The 14,275-nt window shown below is 41.8% G+C and overlaps 1 long non-coding RNA gene across 1 annotated transcript; it reads right to left on the reverse strand.

Annotated features, from left to right (window-relative positions):
• Positions 1–2,519: 2,519 nt before the first annotated feature.
• LOC103324835 (uncharacterized) lies at positions 2,520–14,137 on the reverse strand. Its single transcript, XR_016122650.1, has 3 exons — positions 14,077–14,137; positions 12,900–13,153; positions 2,520–2,604 (listed from the first exon to the last, which is right to left on the reverse strand). It is a non-coding gene; the product is annotated as an uncharacterized LOC103324835 (long non-coding RNA).
• Positions 14,138–14,275: the final 138 nt, after the last annotated feature.

The following is a 14,275-nucleotide window of genomic DNA, read 5'->3' on the forward strand; positions in this document are numbered from 1 at the left end:
GATCAAGTCACTTTTTAATCACGTCATCAACTTTCCCTTCAAGTAGCTGACATGGCTGGCCCACCTCCTCAGTTTCTCTTGCTTTCCTTCATGTGCTGCAAGTTGCCTTCAATTTGAGGCCCACAAATTTCTGCCCGGACTGGAAAGCTGGCCAAATACTACCCCCCAAAAAAAGAAAACATGTAAAGTATGAGAATGAAGAAGATGATGTGCTTGAAATGATATGAAAAGTATGAGAATGAAAGGAGATTGATGAAATTGAACAAAGGAAAAATAAATTGAGAAATAGAAAAATTATTTTTGGTAGATTAATTGAGAAATAGGTGGATATTTATAGAGTTTGGAGTGAGTTTTGGGGTTGGATTTGATTTATATTAATTTAAAATATTATTTTGACCATTAGATTTAAATTTCAGCCGTTGGATATTTTTTTTTATTACCGTTAAAATAGTTTAGATTTAATTTATATAGTTGATTTAAGTTACTATTAGAATATACATTAAAATAAAAAAACAAAGTTTGAATTGTTGCCTTTGGATTCCAACGGCAACATGACCACGTCTCGGCACTTGGCACGCTGGCTGCGTCAGTCATCCAACATCCCATGCAACACGGGCCCCAACAGAGGCCCCATTCTATCTCTCTTGTACATGGTTGCGTCAGCAGTCAGTGGGCTCTACCAAATTTTTTTTAGGTCTAGGCAATAGTTGGACTGCTATTTGGCCCAAAGTTTGAGTTTTCCCAAATTTTGGCCCTTTCATTTTCTTGAGTTTGGAGAGGTATTGGGATATCTTGAGTTTGGCCTCATGAGTTGGAGATGGCCTTAGAGCATTCCCAAGGGAGTAAGCAAATGAAATAGACAAAATTGTACTATAGCAACCTAGGTGGCATGTTGCTTATCCATTTGTCTTATAAAAAAAGTTAGTCACTCCAAGAGACTAGGCAATGCAAGTCTACAAATCATTATTATATTTTTATTTTTATATTTTACATTTACTATTATATTTTATAGAAAGTATGTGAGAGAGTGGAGTGATATTTTATTATAAAAATTAAGTGGAACCCAATATACCTCTTTATTTTAAAGTAGGCAATATTGCCTTGTTGGGGAAAGTAGGTATATTTTGCCTACCCATTTGCCTATTCTCTTGGAGCATGAAAATGTTGATGTGACAAGGATAATGAGGTTTGCCTACTCTTTTGTCTCTTCCCTTCGAGATGCTCTTATAGCTTATACTATCTTAAGTATTCAAAAAATTATATTTATTGATTTGTTAATAGTATAAAATACTATTAACATTTACAGAAAGAAACTTTAAAATGAAATGTAGATATAACAAATGAAGAAAAAGAAAAAGAAAAACTCTCCTAACCCCTCCCCAATCTCATCCTCTCCTCCCTCCTACATAGCCCACCCTTGTGATGAAACTCAAAAAGATTTTGTAATGAAATGTTACCATAAATATCTAAATAAAAACAAGACAAGCATGCAAATAAAAACAGGACAAGTACATTTACTTCTAAATCTTCGACATTTTTTGTATAAATTGACGAGTAGTTATTATCTGCATAGGAGAAAAAAAGATATTGTGTAATCATAATTCATAATTAGCAAACATAAGCATCAAACTATCTTTTACTCCCTTAATAACATTTTGATGCTTGTACAACAATCTACCACCCAGTACACATTCACATTGTCAAGCCTCCCTTAGTTTTATATCTTCCGGCAACCATCTTGTAACCATGCCAACAAGACCGAACAAGGCCGTTTCACGTGGAAAGCAATGCTTATTCTCATTGCATTGCAGTCGCAGTGTCTCAAAGTTGACGTTGGAGATTATTGATAGCACAACTGAAGTAACCCGGGAAAATGAAAGGCTTCGCCAATGCCAACTAAAGGAAATAACCACACAGTCAACATTGGCACCGTATAATGGAATTATGGAACTGTGAGCTGTTTTCAGACGCAATGACTCCCCACAATTGCTAAAACAAAACGGAAGCTTCTATAATGAGGGGTTATTGTGGGGGAGTTACAATGAGAGAGTCGAATCCAACAGTCCAATAATAACTCTACATTGGATCAAACGGCTATTAAGGACCCCCTCATTATAACCCCTCAAAACAACCCCTCATTCTAGCCTCCTCAAAACAACCATGCTTATGATATTTAGGACATGGCCTATCGGAAGTCCTTAGAGCAGATTCATGGGATATAGGAAGCGATCAATTATTGGGAGAGATTCAAGAGGAGAGCAAAAGTAGAACTAAAAGAGTAGCAAAGAGCCAGCTGGGATTAAGGATGGGCACAGTTCGGTTTGGATCAGTTTTCATAATAAAAAATAGAACACGAATCGAAAATGCAGACCGATTCGATTTGAACGATTTGCTTAAAATCCATATAAAAATCCGAACCAACCCGTACTGTCGATTCTGGTTACTGTCTTATGGTTCCGATTTGGGCATGGGCCCACTTTTTATTTATTTATTTTTTTTACAGACCTGCCCAAAATGTATTTATATACTAACATACCCCAAATTTGAGGTTCCATCAAACTTTCAACACATCAAAACCTGCCCAAAATGTATTTACATACTAAGCTGTTTGGGCCAAAATTGACACATCCACCCAAGGCCCATCAGAACAAACAAAGTGATTTGGGCCTCACAGATACATAATAGGAAGAGGAGTCAGGACGGAAGAGAACAATCACCATGGCGGCCTCTGGGATAAAAGTCGAATGGCGGAAGTCGTGAGGATGAAAAGTCGACAAAGGTAGCCTACAGGATGAAAAAGTCGGCAATAGCAACGCCATATAAGAAGTAGTGAAGGGTTCGTGACATCAAGAAGAATCTGAAGATTAAGTCCCCTTATATATGTATATACATAGATTTTTCTGTCTTCTGAGAAGGTAAATCTCCCAAGATAGATAACAGTTACAATCTCGAGAGAAGTATAAGCGAGAAGCGAGTGTCGGAAGGCGGTGAAAAAAGGAAGTGATCACCTATCGAGAGCCTATCGCGAATTGAAGAAGAAGAGGAAAAGGGGAAAATATCTTTGCAGCCCAATAAAAAACACAATCACCCTACTCGAGAAGAAAGCAGTTTTTCTATAAATACAAGAAGGAGTGAACAGGGTAGAGGACACTCAAAAAACCAAAAAATCAATCAAAAACAAAAACTCAAAATGACTTCAAAACACTGAAGCAACCAAAGCTCATTGAGCCAAGACACAAACAAACAACTCAACCAGAGCTCACTTGAATTCCAAGTGAAAACCAGCTTTAGATTAGAATTCCCAAGGTTCGGACTTAGAAAATAAGTCATTCAAATTTCTGCAGATCTCTAGCCCAAGTCTCGAAACGACCATACGCCCAGAAGCGCGATTCGCCCACTCGAAGCTTCACAAAGCTTAAAGTACATTGAAGCTCTGCCAGAATCAACCTTTGGTATCGATTTAAAGTTGAAACTTAGCAATCGAGTTGTCAACATTCCGATCCGGCCGGACATTTCGATCCGGCCGGACATTTCAGTCCGACCGAGCGAGCCTCCCATCCGGCGAAATGGAGTTCCAATTGTATCTTCATCTCTCTAGCATGAGTATTTATTGTTATAGTTTTGTAAAAGCGATTACGCTAAAGCGATTTAAATTCTATCGATTACGGCTAAAAGCGATTTAAATTTCATCGATTCTGCACAGAAGCAGTTTAAATTCCATCAACCATTTTGGCGAACATGTTTATCTTGAGATAAATTGTTAAAGTCCTCACCGTCACGAGGCAAGAAAAGAACTTACTTGGGAGATATTCCTCACCCAAATTCACAATCGTTTGTTTGCAGAAATCGGTAACTTGGGGCGCAAGTTATCTACTCCAAACTAAATCTGCTAGAATTTTTATTGCTAGCGTGGCACGCTCGCACACCAAAGAAAGCTGACTTGTCGACGAGTTTATGGTTCTCAAGCGGTGGGGAACTTTGCCCTTCCATCACGGGAGTGAGCATAAAGCGGGCAAACAATTTGCGCTGGTAGGACTTCTCGGTATACATTGTTCTTTACGATCCATGAATCTGGAAGCTCTAGCGAACCACACCACGACATGGAAATAAACCAAGTGGCCTCGGGAAGGATTGGAATCGGAGGAAAGTGATGCGGCATTCACATGGCGGCCACGAGGCGGAGGTCGGGACCGGCTCGAGAAGGATGAACGTCACGAGGACTGCGTATTCGACAAGAGGTCACAACACAAAGGCCAAGACCCTAGATAATATGGCGACCATGATGCAATGGCGGTCAGCGAGCAGTCGGGAAGGATCGGGAGGCTGCCATGGCGAATTCCCAATCCTAATGGGTGGTCGGCAACTAGACCTTCCTATGGTCCCCCACGGGATTGGCACGGCCATGTCAAGAGAATCCTCTCGGTGCGGTGGCCGGGATGCGAGCGGGGAGAAATCGGTGGACACCGCGAGTGGTTGTTCTGGCCAGAGCGTGTGGCCCAATCGGCCGGAAGTTCTGCGCCGGGACAAGTCCCGAGAATCGCGGAACCACGGCTTGTTCGCGACAAGCGGCCCACAAGATCTCCCTATGGCAGTGCTGAGCAGCAATATTACCTTACAGGCCCGGAAGGATGGACCCCAATCCATTCCCTCCACCGCAAGAGGAAGGAGGCGGAGGAAATTATCCTTATGCCAATAACTTGAAGCAGGCGGAGGCAAGCGGAGGAACCACCAAGGACCGAAGAGCGGAGGAGCACGAGGAAGAGTTCTGCCTAGACCATATAGGGCGAGAACCACGAGTTCTTTCGGCGAGCAGGTTTGCTCGGCCCGAGCAGGGTTTGCTCGGCCCGAACAAGGACAGAACCTCCTCCCGTTAATGCTCTAAATGACGTGGGGGCATTGCAGAGAATGATCGGGAGATGATGGAGCCTGAAGCCGGAGGGGGGAAAGGCCCACCTATAGGAAGCCATATCCACCTTACATCGATCAAATACCCTTGTCCCCAGGTTTTAAAGTACCAAACTTCACTTTATTCAATGGAGAGGATCCTCATGCTTCATCAGTTGAGCATGTAGGCAGATTTTCCACCCAATGCATAGCCATAGAGAATAACCCACTGTTAAAGCTAAGACTTTTTGGGAACTCTCTCTCTGGACAAGCTTTCACTTGGTACACTAACCTGCCAGCAAATTCTATTCAGACTTGGGAGCAAATGGAGAGCGTCTTCCATGACTACTATTACAGGATTCAGCCAGAAGTCACCATCAGTGACCTTGCTGCTCTCAAGCAGAGTGAAGATGAACCTGCCCAAGATTTTATAAACAGGTTCAGGAAGCTCAAAATGAAGTGCCGCATCCCCATCGAAGAAAGACACTTCATCCAAATGGCTCAGGCTGCCCTCAAAATTTCTTTGAGGAAAAGATTTGATGGGATGTTGTTTGGAGATCTGTGATAGCGGGACAGCGTAAGTCACAATTGCTCGAGAGAGGAACAGCAGAGGAGAAACTCTTCCAAAGGCACGTATTACAAATCCCCTTCTTCCTCAATACATATGATTGAAGTGGAGTCAGAAGAAGATGCAGAGGAATCAGGAGGAGAGAGAGGTTGCTGTTGCGGAAATGGCAAAATTAAAGCATCCCATCAGTTGTAAGACCCTTACAAAGCCTCCAAGAGATCAAAAGCCGCCACCATTCACAGGAGGGTTCGTTCCAAACAAACCCATGCGAACAAAGTGTATTCTTTCGATCTGACCAAAGTAGATGCTTTGTTTGATGAAATGTTGCTACAGAAAGCAATAGAGATGCCTCACAGAATGCCCAAACCAGAAGAACTCAAGGGCAGACAGTATTGCAGATGGCACAATTCTTGGAATCATTCTACCAATAGTTGTGTTGTTTTGAGATGTTATATAGGAAGGAATACAGCAGGAAGGTGAAGCTAGCGAAAAGCCTCCATCCGTCACCACAGATCCTTTCCCATACAAATTAATATGGTCAACCTAAATTGGCGAGCGAAAGAGGGACGAAGCCTCTGAGGTGACTCGGTAGAAGCGAATAGTTTCAAAGAGACTATGGAAAGACCAAAAGCAACCATTTCAGGAATAGTGCTCATGCAGTGCAAGTGTGAGGTGGTGAGGTAACCACGGAAAAAAGGATCTGCCCACTCAAGTGTTTTTGACCGGATTGGAACCACGCCCGAGATAAGGCAGACGGAGAAACTACCTAGGCTGTCAATCCAGAGAAGAATGACTAGGCAGCCCAAGGAAGAAAAATCAATAAGGTTGCCCAGAAGTGATAAACCTTTGGCAGCCATCATTGAAGGCGGTGGTATGCCCGGGAAAAGTGGCGAGACCAACAATGGGCGACGAACTCAAGGAGGAGGTTGAGAGGCGATCGCACATTCCTCAATAACGAGAAAAACGCGCAGTGCTTCCAGAGGCCAATTCGCCCAAAAAAGGGAAAGAGCGAGAAATGTTTCCCCAGACAGAACAAGCAATCTCTCAACAGAAGTTGGAAAGAGCAGAATCCTCGAAGAAACCTTCTATCCATTACGCCTCCGCCTCAGGAAAATCTACTTAAAACTCCCCAGGCGGAGGAAAAAACCGATCCTATTCGAGGAAGAAGGGCAAATAGGCTGGGTTGAGGAGTATGAAGAGGAGCATTGGATTATGAACCATCTGCGGATGGCGAGAATCGCTCCTCGGAGCGGAAGAACTAGGAGAATGGGCGGAGGTATGAGGAGAACAGATGGATTATGGCGGAGGTGGATCGGCGAGGGCCTTGGTGCAGAGTGGAGGACTTGTTAAGTGCTAACCTAGGCATCAATATGGTGTTCATTCGCGAGAAAAGTTACAGGCGATAGAAGGACGAGAGAGCACTGCGGATGGAGCGTATTTTCCCAAGAAAGTTTTGAGTGCGAGGTTGGCGAGAAGCGAGAGAGGGCTAGGCAGCAAGCGAGCAGTCTCGGGACAGGAAGGAACAACCCACAAGTTGGCTACAGATCAGCTTTGCTTCTCCAAACCAACCAAAGAAATGGCAAACCACCTCAGACCCTTGTTTATAACAGCAAACTTTGGGGTGTTCCTATTCCCAAAACTATGGTAGATGGAGGTGCACCATCAACCTTACCCTCACAGAATCTTTGAGTAAAATGGCGAAACAGAAAGGACTTAATTCAACCCTTTGACCATCACCAATTTCGCGGAGGCATCACCAAAACCCTTGGGATCCTAGATGTGGATGTTGTAGTAGGAAGCAAGAAGGTGAAGGTTGCATTTTGTGGTAGAAACTACCTCTACCACTTACAATGCATTACTTGGCAGAGTCTGGATTCACCAGAGTCTATGTGTTCCTTCCACTCTTCATCAGCAGTTAGCTTTATGGAATGAAGAAGGCTACATGGAGATAATAGAGGCCGATCCACGGCCATTTCTACCTTCTGCCATGTGTTGTGAGGCAAGGTATTATCATGATGACCTTGGACCTTTCACCTTTTTTGGAGTCAACCAGAGCGGCCGCCCCCATGGTGTCACGGCCCGAGGCTCATTGAAGAAGTTCTAACCAATTCCTTGGAGGATTGGAACAGACCTTTTGTCCTAAATTTCCATAGCACTAATGTCTAGTCCCAATCAACAGGAAAAGGATCGAGCTGCAACAATCCGGTCCATTACAAAAAGATTGTTGATATACTGGGAGGAAAATAAGTTTTAGCGAAATTGACCATCAATATGGCAGAATTCACTCATGAAAGCCGCAAGCCGGGAGGAAGAAGAACTACGGGAGGAAGTGCTAGATTTTGCACCAGCCATGCCTTTGGATGACTCTCTGCGGTAGAAGATCCTTTGCGGAAATAAACTTAAGGAGAGAGGAGGATCAAGGCCTACCTTTATCGGCGCACTATTGAGAGAGCCACTTAGAATGAACTCGTTGCACTTCGCAAGAGTTCAAAGATTGTTTTGCTTGGCATTATCATGAGATGCGAGGATTAGGCGAGGTGGTAGAACACAAGCTGCCAATCAAAGAGGATACCTACCGGTCAAGCGAGCGAGAAGGAGGATGTCCATAGACACAGGCGAAAGTCAAGAAGAAATAGAAAGGCTGCTCAAGGCGGGATTCATCGAGCCTCATCTATCTTTGATTGGCTAGCTAACATTGTACCGATTCTAAAAGGAAAAGCTGGGGGTCGAGAATCTGCGTGGATTACGAAACCTAAATGAAGCCTCTCCCAAGGATGAGTACCCTATGCCAATGGCAGACATGCTAGTAGATGGGCTGCACACAACGGATGCTATCTTTTATGGATGTTGAGATTACAATCAGATCATGATGGCAGAAGAAGATATCCACAAGACAGCCTTCATGTGTCGGGGCATATAGGTGCTTTTGAATACAACTGTAATGCCTTTTGGCTTGAAATCTGAGGGCTACCTATCAAAGGGCAATGAATTACATTTTCCATGATATGATTGGACATTCCTGGAAGTTTATATTGATGATGTTGTGATTAAATCACGGAGGAGAAACCACATGAGATCTAAGAAGAGCATTCCTAAGAATGAGCGGCATAAGCGAAAATGAACCCAAAGAAATGCGTTTTGGAGTTCAAGCGGGAAATTTCCTAGGATTCTTGGTCACCAAAGAGGCATAGAGATCGACAAAAACAAAGCAAGATCCATCATGGAAGCTTTGCCACCTAGGAACAAGAAGGAATTGCAAAGTCTCTTAGGAAAAATTAATTTTTTGAGGAGATTTATATCCAATTCTGCAGGAAAGATCCAGCCTTTCTCTTCTTTGTTAAGATTAAAACAGGAACAAACCTTTAAGTGGGAAGAACAGCACCAACAAGCTTTTGAGGAAATCAAGCATTACCTCTCAAATCCACCAGTTCTGTCCCCACCAAGGAGAGGCAGACCACTCAAGCTCTATATATCTGCATCAGAAGTATCCATTGGAAGTTTATTGGTTCAGGATAACAAGGAAGGAAAGGAACAGGCGGTTTATTACCTAAGCAGAACTCTGACAGAAGTGGAAAGAAAATATTCTGCAATTGAAAGACTTTGCCTAGCCTTGTACTTCACTGCTGTAAAGCTCAGACATTACATGCTGCCATACACCATCTATATCATTGCCAAAACAGATCTGATCAAATACATGCTAACAAGACCAATGCTAAGAGGCAGAATTGGAAAATGGACCTTGGCCTTGGCAGAATTTGCCTTGATATGTTTCTCGGCCGTCACCGTCAAGGACAAGCTGTGGCAGACTTCCTAGCAGATCATCCCGGAGAGGAGATTGAAAATATGGACTCTTTAGACATAGCAAATGCAGATCTATTGACCAGAGCTCACACCTGCCTCAACAATCCTATCTACTCAGTTCATCTTGCACCTTGGAAGTTATACTTTGATGGATCAAAAACTAATATAACTTCAGGGGCAGGAATTGTCTTGGAAGAACCACTTGGAATCGAGACTTGCTATTCTTTCCAATTGGATTTCCAATGCACCAACAACGAGGCAGAATATGAGGCCTTAATCATTGGCTTGGAAATCTTGGTAGAACTAGGAATCAATCTGCAAATTCTGCAGGAGATTCCATGCTAGTTTTGAAACAAATTCTGGAGAATACAAGTGCCTAAGCCCTTCTTTGGCTGTCTACTTGGTGGCGACTAGAAATCTTCTGACAGAATTGGAGAAGCCACTTGGGAACATATTCCAAGGAAGAAAATTTGCGGCCAATGAATTGGCCCGGTGGCAACAGTGTACAAATGCCCCAAGGCGTGTACAAAGAATCATCAGGGGTAGGAAAGAAAAGCCTACCATCATTACGGCGGAGGAGGATGGAGATAGATGTCAATTACATACAATCACTGAAGATGATTGGAGAAATCCTATCATGACCTATCTCGATATCAACTTTGCCCTCTGAGAAAGAGTCAGAATCATGGCTTTAAACTATCCTTATGTGGAATGAAGATTTGGTCAGAAAGAGCAAGGATGAGGTGCTTTTAAGGTGCCTCGGAAAGGAAGAATACATGAAAGTTATGGGGGAAACCCATGAAGGAATCATGGAGCACATCAAGGTGGGAGAAAAATGTCTTTGGTTAATTAGGAGATATGGCTACTATACGGCCAACCATGATGAAAGATTGCATTAACTATTCCAAGGGGTGTGAATCTTGTCAAAGACACGGTCGATCCAGCGAGCTCCATCAGTTCCCATGAATCCATGGTAAAACCATGGCCCTTTAGAGGATGGGCAATGGATCTCATTAGTAAGATCTATCCGGCCCGGTGACCCGCTTTATCATTGTTGCCACTGACTATTTCACTAAGTGGGTGGAAGCTAAAGGACATTAAATCTACTACATCTTAAGAGATCATCACTTTCATAGAAGGCAGATTATCCAAAGATTTGGCATCCCGAGAATCAATCACAAGCCCGATAGAGATCTTCCTTCATATCGGAGAAATCTTTGGACATGGCGAGCATTCAAATTGATGCTCAATCCACTCCTTATTATGCCCAAGCCAATGGACAGGCGAATCAAGCAACAAAGTGATCATCAACATTATCAGGAAAATGCTTGAGAAGAATCCGAAACAATGGCATGAGAAGGCGTCAGAAACTCTGTGGGCATATAGAACTTCAAAGAAGCGGCGCATGACTCTATCGTTAACCTACGGTCATGATGCAGTTCGCCTATGGAGATAGTGTTGAGTCCTCGAATTGCTCACCAACATGACTTAGCGGAGAAAACTACTCCCGGGCTATCTTTGCTGGGCTGGAAGAGATTGGATGCGGCGGAATAGACACTCTCAACAAACTCTGGCGGGAAAGCAGGCTGTATCAAGGGCCTACAACAAAGAAGTCGAGGACAAGAGTTTTGAAGAAGGGAGATAGTGCTGGAGGCGATTACGCCTCGGAACCCATGTGGTGGTTATGGAAAATGGTCACCTACATGGGAAGGCCCTTTCATAATCAACCAGATCCTCGGAATGGGGGCATACAGGTTGCGAGGATAGGGATGGAGAAGTTCATCGGCCCCAATCAATGGCAAATGGTTAAAAAGTTTTATCCAACCATGTGGGATCAGGCTGTACAAAGCAGACCGGGATAGACACAAGATTACACTAGAAATCTTTTGGTTCCTTTCAAAATTACCCTTGTTTCTACTTCTGTCTTTTTGAGTTTGTCCCTTTTTTGCTGTACTTCTACTACATCTTTAAGTTTGTCCTTTGTTTCTACTTACGTCTTTGAGTTTGTCCCTTTTTGTTGTACTTCTATACGTCTTTAAGTTTGTCCTTTGTTTCTACATCTTTGAGTTTGTCCTTTTTGTTGTACTTCTATACTTACATCTTTAAGTTTGTCCTTTGTTTCTACATCTTTGAGTTTGTCCCTTTGTTGTCTTGCTATACATTTTCCGTTAAGCGGGGAATTTACCAGCGTAATTTAATGGCCATGTCATTTAAGTCTGAAACCGTTCAAAAACGATTCAAACTTAAGGGGGCATTATTTGGGCCAAAATTGACACATCAAGCCTGAGGCCCATGAACAAACAAAGCGATTTGGGCCTCACGGACTAACATAATAGGAAGAGAGTCAGAGAGAGGAACAATCCCACATGGCAGCCTGCAGGATAAAAGTCGACAATGGCGGAAGTCGTGAGGATGAAAAGTCGACAAAGCGCCTGCAGGATGAAAAAAGTCAATAGCAATGCCATAGAAGAAGTAGTGAAGGGTTCGTGACATCAAGAAGAACTGAAGATTAAGTCCCCTTATATATGTATATCTGAGAGATTTTTCCTGTCTTCTGAGAAGGTAAATCTCCCAAGATAGATAACAGTTACAATCTCGAGAGAAGGATAAGCGAGGAAGCGGTGTCGGAAGGGCGGCTGAAAAGCAGTGATCACCTATCGAGAGCCTATCTGCGATTGAAGAAGAAGAGGAAAAGGGGAAAATATCTTTGCCGCTCAATAAAAACACAATCACCCTACTCGAGAAGAAAACAGTTTTCTATAAATACAAGAAGGAGTGAGCAGGGTGAGGACACTCAAAAAACCAAAAAATCAATCAAAACAAAAACTCAAAATGACTTCAAAACAAAGCAACCAAAGCTCATTGAGCCAAGACACAAACAAACAACTCAACCAGAAGCTCACTTGAATTCCAAGTGAAAACCAGCTTTAGATTAGAATTCCCAAGGTTGGACTTAGAAAATAAGTCATTCAAATTTCACAGATGCGATCTCTAGCCTGAAGTCCTCAAAACGACCATACGCCCAAAAGCGCAATTACGCCCACTCGAAGCTTCACAAAAGCTTAAAGTACATTGAAGCTCTGCGAATCAACCTTTGGTATCGATTTAAAGTTGAAACTTAGCAATCGAGTTGTCAACATTCCAGTCCGGCCGGACATTTCAGTCCGGCCGAGCGAGCCTCCCATCGGCGAAATGGAGTTCCAATTGTATCTTCATCTCTCTAGCATGAGTATTTATTATTATAGTTTTGTAAAAAGCGATTACGCCTAAAAGCGATTTAAATTCCATCGATTACGCCTAAAAAGCAGTTTAAATTTCATGATTCTGCACAAGCAGTTTAAATTCCATCAACCATTTGGCGAACACTGTTTATCTTGAGATAAATTGTTAAAGTCCTCACCCGTACGAGGCAAGAAAAAGAACTTACTTGGGAGATATTCCTCACCCAAATTCACAATCGTTTGTTTGCAAATCGGTAACTTAGAGCGCAAGTTATCTACTCAAACTAAGTCTGCTAGAATTTTTATTGCTAAGCGGTGTTCCATACACCAAAAGAAAGCTGACTTGTCGACGGTTTATAGGTTCTCAAGGCGTGGGAACTTGCCCTTCCATCACAGGAGTGAGCATAAAGCAGGCAAACACTAACATACCCCAAATTTGAGGTTCCATCAAACTTTCAACACATCAAAATGAATCTAACTTCAACAAAAATACAATTCAAATTCAATCCAACTTCAACATATAAATTACAACCCAAATTCAATCAAACTTCAACAAAACAAGTTCCAAAATAAATTACAAGCCAAATACAACCCAAATTCAATCCAACTTCATTAAATTCCTCCTAACATTGAAAAGTAGCTAGAGTTGTGGTGCTAGGTGTGGATGAACTCATAATATCTACATAAAAAAAACATAAACCCATTAAAACATTAGTCAAACATACATATTATATAATACATTAATAAAAAAACAGAATTAAATATTATACAATCGAACTAACAAAACAAAACACTTAAGTAAAAAAATAACTATGTGCATCATATTTATATTTACTTTCACTTCCCAATTAAACATGATGCATATACATGTATTAATCAATTGTATTACATGTATTTACTTTCATTTCCCAATTAAACATGATGCATATACATGTATTAATCAATTGTATTACATGTATTAATACAAGCTGTACATATTAATACAAGCTGTACATACAGATATAATCAAAACCAATTATCATACTGATTGAAGTAAATAACTATCAAAACCACAATTACTGTGCATAAAAGTAAGCATGCCAATTTTCCTTAGTTTTATCCTGAGATCTGCAGCATTCTGGAAATCGCTTTAAAACATCATCTACGATTCACTCCAGCAATATGGCAGGAGATACTATGCCAAACTAATTGGCAGATGAAAATTCAATGGCCAATTCACGATGGCAGACTATACAGACCTCACATTAATAAATAATGTGAAGTGGGTCACCCATGGAATAATGTGAAGTGGGTCACCCATGGAAGATCATTCATCCACACAACCTTAAATCTTTTCAACTTGAAACAATTTCCTTTTATTTTTAAAAATTCTGTCAGTTGATAAAATATGACCTAAATCAATTTGTGAGTACAAAAATACAAACTAAGCCTAGCCTAGCACAAGAATATTGGGTACGATATCCATTGGATGGGATGAGCATCAATTAGCAAATTAACATGGTAAAACATCCAAATTTCAGTTGCAAACATTCAAATTTCAATTGCAAAACATCAAATTCAAAATATCTGAGAGAGAGAGAGAGAGAGAGAGATGAAGAATACCTGAGAGAGACAGAATTGATCTGGAAATTGCTGCTTCTTTGGAAGCCGTGAGAAAATTGATCTTTGTGCACTTGCAGCTGCTTTCTTTGGAGGACACACAAATTGGTCAGACAGAGAATCGAAGGAAAGAAAAAAAGAAAAAAAAAGAGACATAATCTATCTAACTGCGTGAGTGAGAGGGACGTGCGCGGTGAGAGAG

The sequence above is a fragment of the Prunus mume genome, linkage group LG1, assembly GCF_029339155.1.
Source record: "Prunus mume cultivar Tortuosa linkage group LG1, ASM2933915v1, whole genome shotgun sequence".
In the NCBI taxonomy this organism is placed as follows: domain Eukaryota; kingdom Viridiplantae; phylum Streptophyta; class Magnoliopsida; order Rosales; family Rosaceae; genus Prunus; species Prunus mume.